The following is a 15,096-nucleotide window of genomic DNA, read 5'->3' as shown; positions in this document are numbered from 1 at the left end:
GGTTTCAATAATTCTGTTTTCGATGAATATCATGTGCGTGTCTCCTGGTGTCAGACTATATAATATGATATGATATACGCGGATGAAGCCGGATCGACCCACTAGTCTCACATAAACGTCAGTTGATAACATTCTAAATATGTAATTACATCCCATATTAAGCTTAATCTAAATGAGTATTGTCTTAATAATGTTAGTTGATATTCAATTGTCAAATTAGAGCTATGCGCGTTTAAAAACAGAGTACCTGGATGACCGAGCTTTGCTCGGTATTTTTTATTTTTTATTTTGTCTTTTTATAAATTGTGTTTTTTGGAAATTATATTTAAGTACGAATTACATACTAATAAAATAATGAAATATGAATAATATTTTTCGATCTTACCGACAGAAACGCCTCCTATTTGTTAAAAAAGTAAGTTTAAGTCGATAAAACACGAATATGATATTTTCTAAAAAAGATTCCTAGCTAGATCGATTTATCGCCCCCGAAACCCCCTATGTACTAAATTTCATGAAAATCGTTGGAGCCGATTCCGAGATTCCAATTATATATATATACTAGCTGCGCCCCGCGGTTTCACCCGCGTAAGTCCGTATCCCGTAGGAATATCGGGATAAAAAATAGATGTTGGCCGATTCTCAGACCTACCCAATATGCTTACCAAATTTCAGAGGAATCGGTCAAGCCGTTTCGGAGGAGTATGGCAACGAAAACTGTGACACGAGAATTTTATATATATAAAGATATACAAGAATTGCTCGTTTAAAGGTATAAGATATATATATATACAAGAATTGCTCGTTTAAAGATATAAGATTAGACATTTGTCAAACAACGGTTAGTGTTACCGCTTATAAGATATTTCAGTTGATAATTAGCCTGATTAATGAAGTATTACGACAAAAATACAATAATTTTAAACTATCGGTGTCATTTAATTCATAATTTAAACCATTTTTTATATTCTACACTAGCGGTCCGCCCCGGCTTCGCCCGTGGTATATATATAGCCTATAGCCTTCCTCAATAAATGGGCTATCTAACACTGTAAGAATTTTTAAATCGGAGCAGTAGTTCATGAGCGTTCAAACAAACAAAAAAACTCTTCAGCTTTATAATATTAGTATAGATTGTGAACATCGACATAGCATATCCAGCCCTAGCCTAATGAATATTGTATGTTGCAATTTGTGTAATTTGATTAAGCTCTACCTGCGTGAAGCGGTTGGGCTGCCACTGAGGGCTGGCTTGAGTGACTATACTGTATACGGTACATACGTTATGCACTAGGCATACAAATTAAATAATAGTTCGAGAAATGAAGACAATTTGCATAAATCATAAATCATTAGTAACGTTGCTAATACTATAATAAGCAATCACTATATAATAGTGAAATTTTGGTGACGTAATAAACAGTATCTACCACATGTCTTACCAGAGTACCGATTGTTTTGTAGATTAACGAATGAGGTATAGAAATAAAACAGATGATTTAATTTTCTTATTCACACTAAATTTACTACTTATTCTGTACTAGCGGTTCGCCCGTGGTCATAAATAGCCTATAGACTTCCTCAATAAATGGGTTATCTAACACTGAAAGAATTTTTCAAATCGGACCAGTTAGTTTTGAGATTAGTGCGTTAAAACAAACAAACAGACAAACAAACTCTTCAGCTTTATAATATTAGAATAGATAATGTACAGAGGGAATAGTTTTATATCTACATCTACATGACCAAACTCCAAGTTTAATCAAGCACGAATATTATGATGTCATTATCATTTAAATGAACTTAAACACCACCTATCAAACCGTGCACGCTTATTTAATCAATCAAACAGCCCCAAATCGCTTATCACAAAACGCATCCCGACAAATTATATATTAATACTTGCAACACTAAAAAGCGCACGTCAAACTGACAGCGCCCTACCCTCCTAATAAAAAATGCTGATCACCAGCGGAAGTCGAGACGCGCGTATATGATTATAATTATATTTTTACAAGTATTATTTTAATGCGTGAGGGTCGCGTGGGAGCAGGGAGGGTCCAGGTAGGGAAAGGGATGAGTTTAATGCGTCTAATGCGGTGTTGCCAGGTGTCGAACTGTACGAATTTGTAACGGACAATTGGTAAGTGCACATTTTTAATATATCCTGTATTGAATAATATTATTGATAAATATTACATTCAGGTGTACTATTTCTTAAAAAAAATATTATGCATAACGATATTTATGGCTAGATCTCTTAACAATTGTGGAAGTCAGAAATACTGTATCATTCACTTTCATGTAAATTTTTAACAATCAATGTTCTTTCTATTAAATGATCTTATATGGATAAAATGGGGCAAAGACAGTTATTGCAGATTTAATGTATTGCTCTAACGTAATCAAACTCGGGTTCTCCTAAACATTACAGCCAATGACGATGAGATGAAATATATTAAAAGCAGAGACATCCAATTATCTTATGAACATCTAATCATCTGCTTATCCTCAATGCATCAATACGAAACACAAATATAAAAATACTTAAATACGCAAAAAAGAATTCCATTCCACTATGTCCATGGGAAACTTATTAAAACAGATTCTCCAGTTTAATCACTAGTTCATTATCTAAGTCCCCAATATAAATAAATCGCAGTTCAATTACACAGCGTGTGACCCTTTGGTTATTCTACATTCGCGACGGTGTTATTCCTTGATATTGAAACTATTTTCCGAATGTAATTAATTTGAACCCTATGACATTGCAATAAGAGGGTATCTGGGGATATTTTGAAAAGGCGCGTGATCATTTGGACTCGGTCAGCCGTGACCAGTGGAGTGGTTGCACGGTATCGACACGCGTTTTTGTATTCTTTATTTGGATTTAATTTAATTAATTATGATTATGATGAATTAATTTGAGAAAACGCGTGTTGGATCGCCTTTGCTTATGAGTATTTTTTATTTATAATGATTTGGTTAGTAATCCTATCTTAAAAGTGAAGTCCCGTGTCCCCTAGTGGGGTATGGGGCAGATGATGTACATCCGTTTCACTGATCGATTTTCTTTAGGGACAAGTAGGTGATCAGCCTTCTGTGGCCTGCCAGACCGAGACATTTTTTTTTTGTAGGTACGTCCCCACCGGGAATTGAACCTAGAACCCCTCGGTTCTACGCTCACGCGTTAAGCACTGTACCAAGGAGGCGGTCTAGAATCCTATCTTAATATATTTATTTAGTTGTTTAATATAAAAGCGAAAAAGTTTGGTAATTAGATACTCAAGACGTTTTCTAAAAAATTCAGTTGTCACTTCCCTACTAATTACTAATATCATAAATGTCGAAAGTAACTATTTGACTGTCTTTTTTGTATAAATAACTGATTTGGGTCAAATTTGGTAGTGTAAAGATATTTAAAGGTCCGAGAGTTCGTTATTACAAGAACATATCTTATTTCTTATGCTTTTTTGCTCTGAATGATTATAAATTAAAACTTAACCTTGGTTGGTAGATATAAAAACAAATGGCAGTCTTACATAAGAATTTCTTTCAAGCAACCGGATGTGCGGAGAAAAAATAAAAATAAGTCGAGGGGTAGGGCAGAACATCAGTATTATAGATATATATAGAAATGAACTAAAATAGATAAACGAATATAAAAAATACATAAGGTAATAAATTTATATAAAAGCTTATCTCCGCTGCTCCGCCATATTCTTCATTTACCCCAAGTGAGCATTTAATCGGGATAAAAAGTATGCTATCACCCAAATCAGCCCATACCCTGTCTGTATACCAAATTTCATCAAAATTCGTTAAGTATATTCAGCGTGATTAATGAACAAACATTCAAACAAACGAACTTTCACATTTATAATAAAGGATACTCTTAAAGGAAGGAAAAAATATCCTTCAAACTTTAATAAATTTTAAAAATATGTCTCGCAAGTTGTTCATGCCATTCAGTTATGAGATATGGAAGTGTGTGAACAATATACCATATAAAGGACAATTACCTAAACTTGTTGAGAAAAAGCTTGGAGTTGAACCTTCAATTAAATTATAGAACGTTTATTATACTTTTTTTCATTATCAAACATCCCGTGGTGCAAAAACCTGAGCCAACCTAAACCAAAACACAAATCTCATCAAGAATCAATATCAACAACACCTCAGCATAAATACAACTAATTTTAAACCTTCTGCTATCTGACATAATTATTCAAGAGGGTGATCCACTTCCAACCAAATATTAAACTATAAAAGGTAAAATAACAAATCTATACCAAATTCACAAAGCTACGTGATCCCACCTCAACCACTGCCAGCGACCACACACGAAGTGTTTAACTTGCCCCTGTTTAATTGTCTAAATAAATATTTTTTAAACATTTCTTACGGACGGGAGTGCATAGCAAGAGCTAATTATGACCAGTTATATAATTTCTCATTCTCTTTTTGCAAAAATTGAATAGTGAAGCTTTGTTGCCTTTGTTGTTTTGAAACTAGTGCATAATATAATATCGTGATTTATATAATATTTGAGTTCATTTGAAACAAATGTTTAAGTTTAATTGGGAAATGAATCTAGAATTTGTAAGAACAACTGATAAAATTACTAGATTTTTTTCCATAAACTGTTGAGTTAGTAAAAACAAAATATAATGTATAAAAATTAACAAACAATAATTTCCATACTAGAATTATTACAAATTGAATAAGGAGTTCCAGAACTTAAATTTATGACAATAATTATAAAAACTTAACGTATTACTATTAAGATTTATTTTTATTGATTGCTTATTATTACAATAAGTATCATGTTATGGTGTTTATTAAATACCAGTACAGTACATTAATTAAAGAGGTTTTTGTTATTTTTCATAGAATGATAGAAGTGGCCGATTCACAAAACTAGTCAATAGTTGAAGAATACTTGAGCTCGGGTGGTCCTGTACAGTCGCGATCAAAAGTCAAATGCAAAAAAATACCCATTGAAAAACTTTCGGGTAACACATGAGTTTATTCAAATAGCTTGATTCGTACATACGTATGGATCTATTCATATAGGTTACTAAAAAAAATAAGTAAATATAATGTACAAAATTGTGGCAAAATTTCTAATGTGTCTTAAATGTCTATTAATTTAAACGCAAAAGTTTGTAACAATGTGTGGATGTTTTAGCAAACATCCAAATCGTTACCCCTTCCTTTCACGTAAAACCGTCTCTATGAAACTTTTACTGAGATAGATTATAGTCTGGATTAACACATAGACTACATTGTCGGTGGGTACCATGCGACTGAAGTCGCAGATTCCAAAACAGTATTAATTAAAAATCGTCTCCAGCTGATTTATATTTGAATTTGTATTTAACTATTATAAATTTTAGGCAATTTGAAAAATTGATAAACCGCAAACCTCGCACCATAATATCAACCTCATTTCCACACGACTGTACCCATCATAGTAAGATGCGAGTTTATGATGGTTTTACTGCAAGAGCCACTTAACGCCCGCCATGGCTACCGTGTACTTGTACCCCTCCCCCCCTCTTCTGTCACCCCCCGCGGACACCCCACCGTTAATTAGATGCATCCACCCCCGCATTATAGACGCGTTTCAGCTACTTAACATTTATTTTGCGGAAGCATTAAAACTCTGTACTCCGTGGTAAAATTATGAGTAATGTTTGATTTTTTCCTTTGGGTTTACGTCGTAAACTATTTTTTTTTTTTTTTTTTTTACAATCGATAGGCAGACGTTTGACCACAATCCCACCTGATGGGAAGTGGAGATGTGGTCTACGTGGGTGCACGTCTACCTAGAAGGTGCCTATTCACCCTGGTTTTGAAGAGCTCCAGGTTGTATTGGATAGGAAAAATAGTGGCGGGGAGGGAATTCCATTCCTTAGCTGTATTAATGATGAAGGAAGACTCGAAGCGACGAGTTCTAATAGGTGGGATATCAACAATAAAAGGATGGAATCCTTCGGTACGCCTCGAGGTACGATTGAGGAATGGGGATGAAGGGATTAAGCTGTGCAGCCCTAGTGCACACTCTCCGAAATGTAACCTGCCATGTAACTATAGAAATGTTATAGAAATGTCCTGCCATGTATCTGTAACTATCTAATCAGCCATTTAACAAAGAGTCTGTTTTTGGCAGACTGTAGTAGAGAATTTTCGAGCCTAGTAGAAATGCCCTACCGATTCTCTTTTGTTTAATAATCTAAATCATAACTTTGCTAAATGTATAACAATCTTTCAGAAGCACGTTCCAGCTTTTTTCAATAAATAGCTAATTTAAAAAATGTATGTAGAGCGAATCGACCAATCAAATATTATTTCAAATATACCTATAGAATTCTCACCTCACTTACCCAGTAACACACCAGCACTTACCACAATATTATGATTATACAAGTACCGTAAAACATTCTTAATCCGCCGTTCAGATAAACCACAGAGCAGCGGATTACACGTTTCCCTCGGGCTGGCCGCAAATTAATTCCGCATTTCGACTGCTAGATATTACAATCTGTGCCCTCTTACGATACAAACCTAAGCCACCAATACGAGGGAATTAGGCATAATAAAGTTCCCAGGAATCCCTCGAGGCGGCCACTTGTACCGGATTATTTGGCCCATACGCCAGTTTTGCGTGTCGCATATAGTACGGTTGGTTTATATGACGCTAAAATTGGCAGGTTTCATTTGTAAAGAGAGCAAATTTTTAATGATGAAATTACTAGAAATTCTAGTGATTTTGAATTTTTTTTATAGATTATGTGATTATATACTTACTTATTTTATTATGATTTGAAAAGGTTCAAATATATTTTAATAAGAGACAAACCTTGCATTCTAGTACTTTATTAATAAAGTTAAAACCTTTTTCTTATTACAGGAAATTACAAAATTATACAAACAACATTAAGATGATTGCATTACTCACATTTTCTAATATTTGTAAAAGTACAATACAATATTTAAACCCGGATCAACATGTAAACCCAAGCCCGACTTTAGTTCTGTGGCATAACTTTAATTGTTTTTTAAGGGCGTACACGCGGTTGGCTCCATTATCAATATAGAGGGGCTGATTTGCGTGGGATAGGGCCTTGGAAGATGTTAAATTGTCGATGATTAGTTCTTTAACAATCGATAGTAAAAATACGCAATTTATTTTATATATAACTAAATGGGCTCAATATATACATGTTTTTATTATATTTATACGTCGTTTGCAAAATGGAAGATGATTTTCTATTTCTTTCTTATTCCACGGCGAGACTGTATAAAGTCTCGTATTCGTATGTATAGCATATCGTTTTTAATTTTTAAAATATTAAATTATATATTATATGAATTCTCTTGTAGTTAGTTAAGTCAGAATGAAGTAGGTACATTTATCTTTAAACGGTATCAAAAATTGTAGATTAAAGCAACTTTATGTTAATTATTACAAATATTCGATAACAATAGTCTTCAGGAAATCATTTGTAAGAACCAATTTATTTGTAAAATAATTATTTTGCTACTAAAATATAATGTATAATAAATAAATATATTAGAGCGTATAGAAATCATTACATATTATTCAGAAGAATCTTATCTCTTATTAGGATTTTACATTTTAAGTTTTTTTTAATGTGGCTATTATAACTTATATTAAAAAATTAAAATAGTTTCAACCATCAAAAATGTTTTCGAGTATTTATTTAACCGAAAATATTATTAAACGACAACTAAGCCCATCAATAGACGTCTAAAACCAAAACGTTTGCGTTACTTATAAAAATAAATAAAATATTTTTTCACACATACCCACGGTCACGTATTACATTAGAAATGGTATTTCATTATCGTCTGAAAAAGTAAAGGAAACAACTCGAGTGAGGGGAGCTTTCATCGGTACCTGTGCGCCGGCGCAGCCTACCTGATTTAGGAAAACATTGCCACGTTGGGTTAGTATGGATGTGATAATTTTGAAATATGAAGTATATTCAATTATTCGTATAAAATCCACTCATAATATTAGAGGAATACGATAGTGTATATTTCATTAGGAAGGATTTATTTGCTTTATTTATTGCTATCGAACATATAAAAGGTTCCTGATTCATTTATTTTATAATTAATCGCCTTTTTAAGTGGGAAATCTTGCAGAGGTATGGCCACGGCCTCAGGTGGATTCCTACCCACTAAAACCATGTCTTCCGTGAAAAAGTCATCTCATATATACTTATCACAATGATATTATGAAATTTTGTTTGTTTGGATGTTTGCTCGCCAATCACGCTAAAACTGCTGAACGGATTTTGATGAAATTTTGTATATAGGCAGGGTATGAGCTGACCTGGGTGATAGAATTCATCCCGATTAAATGCTCCTTTGGGATAAACCAGGAATAGACATTCACTAAATCAGTTGTAAATATGTCCTAATTCCACGCTAGCAAAGCCGGGGGCGGCAGCTAGTGTCATAATTAAACAAAACAAAAATAAATATCTTGGACATTATTCAAATATAAGTTAACTTTTAAGCAATTTATATATCTTAGATGAGAAAATTCTTACGATATTGAGGGCTATTGATTTTTATTATTGGCAATGTTTAATGAAAACCTTGTAAGACCATAAATTTCTTATTTCAAAAACATAACTATGTATGTATTTCATAAGTTCACTACGACAGAGGAATGTCCACGTAAGACACAGGGTGTATAGTGTGATATTTTCATATTTTTTGTAGTGTTTTTTGTATGACATGCTAAGTGGCATGATGGGGACCACCCACGGCGGTAGGAAAACCAGACAGCTTTTTAGCGAGGAATTAAACCACGTTACAGGTCAGAATTGTGAGGTTCTTGTGACATTCATTACAAATTAGACTCGAATTAGTTCATTTTTTTTTTTATAATTCTGCTTATAAAGAAATCTACAGTTTAGAAAACGTCAAAATGAAAGACCATATTGGCACAAATAAAATATTATTAGCCCATATTGCAGTGGAAGTCCGACATTATAGAATACTTCTTTCCCAAGAGCCTTAGGTATGCATTCTCCTCTTGAAAAATAAGTAATAAAAGGGTGTTACCGTAACGTCTTAAACCAATATTAATTCCAGTATGGAAAAATAGGTTGTCTAGCGCATATCACTTTCCCAGGATAAAATTAGTACTGCTTTTAGATGTCACGTTAACCCTCGAGGAGAAAGGCGCCAGACTCCTGATTGACTTTTACAATTATTATTGCTGTATTACAAAGTTGATGGTTTTCTCTTTCATCGTCATTTCTGGGAATTTAGTAAAAATGTACATATATGATAAGGATATACATATTAAATACAACTCAAAATGAGTGTAAAAAAGTAATAAATAATATCATTTCATTCATTTCATAAATAATGCAATCTAACAATTTTATTAACGAATAACAATGCAAATAGAGATCACTCACATTCGAGCTATTTGTTAAAGAAATTGAGTTATCTATATTTTTTTAGGCTTAAGATTTTTATTCCTTTTTTCGATCACAAATTTTAAAAGATTGACTTACTTCGAATAAGTAAATATGAACACAATGTAATATATATTAATTGAAATATAATCAGATCGCTAGTTTCCATGTTATAGCCAGGGTTTAGTAAGATAATTACGTTAGGTTATTTAATTTACAATTTGCAGTATATTGATAATAATTTGTCGATTCGAGACGAGGCAAGCGTGCCAAAAATAAATTGGTTTAATATTTTATTAGATACTATTCACATTACCACTAGCGGATACGATGAAGTAAAGCATCGTGAAGAAACCGGCGAAGAATCATAAGTTCAACGACATGTGACATTGACAAGTCGCACTTGGCCAGCGTGGTGGATTCTGGCCTGAACCCTTAGCAATAAATATGCTATGCTCTATCCATACTAATATTATAAATGTGGGAACTCCGTCTGTCTCTTCTTCACGTCTACACCGCTAAACCGATTCGGATCAAAATTTGCCATAGAAAGAGACCTGAAAAAGGAATATTTCCGGGACAGTCATTATCCCGGAAATCCCTCGGGTACGGAAACTATGCAGACCTGTTTATTTTTACTTTGACTAAACGAGCGAGGCCGTGAGCAGGAAGCTAGTTCAATATATTCTCCTTCACCCAATCAGTCACTCCGATTCCATCCAGAGTTTCTCACGTCATTTTTAGCTCGATCTTACCGTGACAAAGAAAGTCAATCGGCCCATGAATGAATGCGTATTACTTATTGTGAGTTTACGTGAGGCTATTGCGATATTTCGGCTTACCTGAGCCTCCTTATCTGTTCTTAATGCAATTTGTTGTGTTTTGTTGTGTCGGAGACGCGGCTTTGTTATCTTAAACCATCCCCTTTTGTTCAGGTGTTAACGTGTTGATAGTGTTTAAAGCTTAACCCACAATTAACTTATGTACCTGCCTTTTATTTTGATGTGATGCTGGCAACATTGTTTTTGCATTTCTTGCGTGTGAAAGTTCTTTGTATAACCCAAATATGGCAATTTGAGATGATCAATGTAATACCAATAAGCAATTTTTTTCTAAGGTGTTATAAGAGGTGATTAAAAACAAACATATTTGCTGATTTAATTGCGTATAAAATTCCTTATCGGATGTCTCATTAAAATCGGTGAACTCGGACATAAGCTCTTAGGCCTCAAATTTTCAATGAAAATCATTAAAAGCCACAAGATACATTTAACAGACAAATATTTATTTATTTTTACAGTGGTAACGAAGGAAATTAAAACTTCCATTGCAAACTAAAATAACAATCGACAAAACTCGTTCTGCTCCACAACGGACCCATTTACACAAGTATTTAGTCAGTATGATTTATCAGAAATAAACAAAACATTTAATTGGACAAACAGCGAGTCAGCCGGGATGTCTTCGAGCTCTAGCAAACAATGCTAATTACTTGCCCTCATAATCACTAACAAACAGACATATTAGCGCTGGACTGAACTTCATTAATTATATAATTATACACTTATAATTTAATGTTTATTGTTCTAAGATGGATTAACTTTGTTGTTCTGAGTTGAATCTGTTACGACTATAATTGTTGAGAGTATTCTGTTAATGCAAACTTTAGCTCGCGGCGTTACCAATCCCCTGGCCTTGGGTAATTTTAAGAACACTATATCAGACTTTACGTAATATAGTGTGTGCTAAGTTTTATCTAGATTTATTCATACGTTGTGATGCGAATCAATGATGATAAACATTGGCTCATGCAGTCTGTGGAATTCGTTCCCAGATTTAATGCTCAAATTAATTCAAAATGACAGTTTGACTTGCATTTTTAACTGTTTAAAATAAGTGTTCTTTATTAAATTCTTACACATTTCCTATATCACAGGTTGTTTGGTAGTGATCACTTGTTAGTGATGAGACTGTATTTACAATAATCTTATGTGTTCTTTTGTTATTTTATTTTGTGTGTGAATTTATTATTCTTAAATAGTCTTTAAATGATAATTTCCTCATACATTTATACTAATAATCGTACAGACGTTTAATTAACTACTTTGTAATACAATATAATTCGACGGCGAATGGGCGTAGCTATTTCTATGTACACAATTTCACATATAAAAAAATCAAATGTACAAATGAAAACTGAAGATATAAAACAAAAAAAAAAGCAATTGTCTTACCTTAAAATTAAAATTAAGCTGCGCCCCAAAGTTTCACCCGCGTAAGTCTGTATTCCGTAGGAATATCGGAGTAAAAAGTTGCTTATATGTTATTCCAGTTGTCCAGCTATCTACGTACCAAATTTCATTGCAATCGGTTCAGTAGTTTTTGCGTGAAAGAGTAAGAAACACACACACCCATCCTTACAAACTTTCGCAATTATAATATTAGTAGTAAGTAGGATCGTACAAACGTTTAATTAACTACTTTGTAATGTAATATAATTCGACGGCGAATTGGCTATTTCTATTATGTACACAATTTCATATAAAAAAATAAAATGTACAAATGGAAACTAAAGATGCAAAAAAAAAAACAATTTTAAAGTTTAGGTAAGATATTACCTAAACTTTAAAATTTTATCCCTTTTATGAGATATGAATGTGTAATAATTGCTTTAGCTATTATATTGATTACGACCTATTAAAACGATTCTCCTTAAATGTAGGTATATAGTGTGAACCACACAACGCAATAGCTCGATACTCAACCACTCCCTCACATAGCTGCATATAATTGAAAGCGGAATAAATTTCCACATAAGGCCAATACATCTCGTATTACCACAGGCGCGTACACGGCACAACCATTAGCTTCGATCCGGTGTCGGGTTGCAGGTCGCTTCCACTTTGAACCACAATCGATAACTTTTGTAATATTTAGGGAATGAAAGGTTTTCTACGTGTACTGTTTGAAGTGGTATTGACTCAAGGATAATGCATACGGTGCATTTTGGAATCCACTTTAGAGATCGGCGGTTATTATAATGCTTTTCAATAATAATGCGTAGTTTTATGATAGTATAAACAAGTCTTAGAACTTATGAAAATTAATATAATTATTACTAATTTTATTTCTCACGCGTAAGTACCAAAAATTATGGCTTGGGATTCGAATCCAATCTTTAATCATCTTCAACCTACTTTGTATCAACGCCATTATCGTAGTTACCTATATCAAAACATGAGTTATTATTGTTTATTCCGTTTGTGTCATTTCTCAGAAATCTAGATTTCTTGGGAGTATCCAATCCGAAGTATAAATTTTTCATCGATCTCGCTGAGAATCGAACCCAGAAGCTGCGCTCACGCGTTTACCACAGCGCGCACAGATTACAAAGTGTCTGATATTCTAGACAAAGCGATTGATAAATGTCACATGATATTAAAACTTTTATTCTGATCCACTTAACCAGGGTTTTAAATAAATATTATGTTAATTTTGAAAAATAAACATGAACGTTGAAAAAAGTATTTGGATATGAAATCTTGATAAAACACAAAAAATAAGGAATATATTACTTTCGTATTCACTAAACAATGAACACATTTCATTAAGTAATTTTGCTTCTGCTTCAATCTGTTACTTCTTTTAATACCAGACGAGACATTATAATAATAAAATATACGTTAATAACTTCTATAAGATGAATATATCGTAAAAGTTCTATGAAATTTAAAATCAATAGTATCCAATATCTTATGCTGTATGAAACTTACATAGATAACATTATTTCCTATGAAGAAAATGCATGGAATTTTCAATAAGACAGTTTTCAGTTTTATAGATATCCCATTGAAAAAAAATATATATATATCTATCTATTTTCTTCCGTCTAAATTAATCTAGGCCAGTCTGCTGCATTAATTTATTAGTGTTTAGCTTTCAAGTGTTGGTATGACATTTTAGTGTTATCTAGAATATGATAGATCATGGCGATGCGCGCGGTGCAAGCGCGGTAATGTTTATTATTTTTATTTATTTACACTTTATTGTGCTGGCAGTCGGCGATGGAGCTGGTGGGACGCCTGATGGTAAGCGCTACCACCTCCCATGAACATTGTAGAGGCGTAAAGTCGATTACAGACCTTACGCCTCTACAAATGGATAGCCGACTTTAAATTGGGAAGGGATTAAGAAAGGATTGGCGAGAGGAATAAAGGAAGCATTGGGAAGGGTAAGGAAAAGGATATGGATATGGGATATGACTTAAAACTAAACCAGCACAGCGGGCGGCCTTATCACTAAAGAGTGATCTCGAGGCAACCAATTGTGAAAAAGCTATATATAAAGGAGGAGGTAGGTTTGAAGTAGATAAATACATGAATATACTCATATAAACGGATTGTATAACAAATATAATGTTTGTTATATTAAAATTTCAATTACTAAAGATAACAATATATATTTTTAACTTTACCTCTGTAAAATAGCATACTTTAATGTTCAGAAATATCTTGTGTGAATAATAAAGGGATTTAAATGTTTATTAATTTATTCTTACTTCCCAACTAATTATTTTTTATCCTGTTGAGTACTAAAACTCTTTTTTCACGTCAGTTTTGAAAAATTATATGTATAGATGACATCAGAATTTTAATGTGATTTTATACATACCATACGAAATAACGCATTTTTCAGATTTTTATAAGATTTTGTTATTTATTTACTTTTTAATCCTTTATAAATCATGTGTAATAACTAAGGCTTAAGAGCGTAAACGTTGTAACCGCAAAGAATTCAAAACCTAATTTAAATTTGCGCATAACAAAAAATTTTTAGACACTGTTTAATTTAAAAAACTCTGACTACAAACACATTGATATTTAATTTGTATAAAAAAATTAAGCATAATGTCTTCTTTCTAATGTCTCAATGGAAAAGTAAAATCACTGCAAAAACACAAAGTGGAATATAACAAATTACCCTCACCGCCCGTTATTTCAACAATATATTCTTATGTATAAGTAAGTACCTACTTACTCGAATATCCTCATTTCATAATTAACAAATGTATTGTATATTATGTTACCGATAGAACCCATTTTTCGTTAAACCACACTTTTTGAAGTAGGTCCTAGCAGTAGTAGGTTACCTATCCGGCCTTCTACGTATTATCTCTATCTATTATTACCTATCTCGATATATACAGTTGACCCAATGAACACAGATTTATATTAAAAGATTTATTATAAAAATTTAATGAGTAGATAATGTCTATGCATAATTCCTACTTACATAATAGATATGGACCAAACTACTGGACCGATAGGGCTGAAGTTTGGCAGATAGCGGCTGTGATGTAAGCATCCCTTAAGAAAGTATTTTTAATAAATTCTGTCCCGAAGGGGATAAAATTAGCAATGAAAGTTTGTAGTATAAAAATTTATTTAAAAATGTGGTTTACAGCGAGTTTATTGATATAACTTTGGTCAACTCTCAACTATTTATTACAACCTATTTTATGTATTTCATGGATTCTTTATTCAGTATGTTAATGTAATTTGATGGAAAGCTTCATCTGACTGTATCTTCATGTGGTCAATAAAATTATTACAACGAGGGATTAATT

This window comes from Zerene cesonia, chromosome 8 (assembly GCF_012273895.1).
Source record: "Zerene cesonia ecotype Mississippi chromosome 8, Zerene_cesonia_1.1, whole genome shotgun sequence".
Classification (NCBI taxonomy): domain Eukaryota; kingdom Metazoa; phylum Arthropoda; class Insecta; order Lepidoptera; family Pieridae; genus Zerene; species Zerene cesonia.
Note: the sequence above shows the minus strand (reverse complement) of the source record.